Genomic DNA, 1,344 nt, shown 5'->3' with positions numbered 1-1,344 from the left:
GCTTGCCTCTATTCGCTTAATAAATCACAAAAATCCTATTTGGGACTTAATCATTTATCACAAAGTCCATTGCTGTCCTGAATTGGAATGGGACAGGGCTACTTTGACGTCTCTCATTTCTGCTTTAGGACTTGAGGTCTATGGGAGGACCACAGCACGCTCTTCTTTGTCTACCCTTCTTTGTTGAAGGGGTGTAGGAAAAAGAGAACATGCAGAGGCCCTCGCCCATACTTTGCATCTGTCACTCTGTGCAGCTACACCACTGAGCAAAAGCACCAAACTTAATGCTTGTGAAAAGACTTGACACAAACTACAGAATACTCAAATGAGGCATTCACGATAAAAACGCTTTTTTTTCCTTAGCCAAGCATCAAAGCACTTACAGAAGAGCATGGGCCCTCTCTATGCACCTCCAGGGGGATCCACAAATCCTCACGTGGTTTCATCCCATCCAGCACACTTCTCTGTCCCTCCTGGCTAACCTTGCCCAGAGGCAGCTGTTCCCAAATTGCCATGGGGACAGAATTCTATTCTGTTTGTGAAGTCATCCCTGGAGGCGCCTTGCAATGACAACACAACACTCTCTGTTGCTAAGGCGGATGTCTCCGAAACCATTGGAGAAGTACCGCTATCCCCAAATGGACTTGAATGAGAGGACTTCCAAAATTGTTCTCTGCTACCACATGTCTGGGGAGGGGGTGTGATCAATCTGTTCCTGAAGAAAGGATTATAGACAAAAAGAGCTGGATTCTGAGACGTTCAACTTGGAAGGGGGATGCGATCAGTAGATAGCACTTTCCCTCTGCCACCCCTTCATGGTCCCTCTCTGCCCCTGCTCCCCGTGGGGTCCCTCCCACGGGATGCCGTCCTTCCCAACCTGAGCCTGCGGGGGCTGCCCACAGGCAGCAGCTCTCCAGGAACTGCTCCCCCATGGCTCCGTGCCATGGGCTCCATCCATCCCCCAGGAGCAAAGTGCTCCAGCACGGGTCCCCCACGGGCAGCAGCTCCCCCCAAACCCCCTGCTCCTGCGTGGGCTCCTCTGCGCAGGCTGCAGCTGCGGCACGGGGCTTGCTCCTGCGGGGGCTCCTCCATGGGAGGGCTGCACTGGGCTTTCCTTTCCTGGGAGTCTCATCAATGGAGACACAGGACAGCCATGCACAGGAGTCCTCTCAGGGAAGAAAGCGTTCTCCTTCCACCAGAGATGTTGGAGTGAGCTCTGCGGGGAGACAGGGCACAAGACAAAGGCTGGGGATTCCTAGCTCTTAGCTAGCACAATTGTGTCTTAGAAAATGAGCTTGAATATTTGGAGATGGAAAAACAATGAACTGAAGGTGTAAACGGAAA

This window comes from Oxyura jamaicensis, unplaced genomic scaffold (assembly GCF_011077185.1).
Source record: "Oxyura jamaicensis isolate SHBP4307 breed ruddy duck unplaced genomic scaffold, BPBGC_Ojam_1.0 oxyUn_random_OJ214, whole genome shotgun sequence".
Lineage (NCBI taxonomy): Eukaryota > Metazoa > Chordata > Aves > Anseriformes > Anatidae > Oxyura > Oxyura jamaicensis.
The sequence above is the reverse complement of the archived record's forward strand: the minus strand, read 5'-3'. Positions refer to the sequence as shown.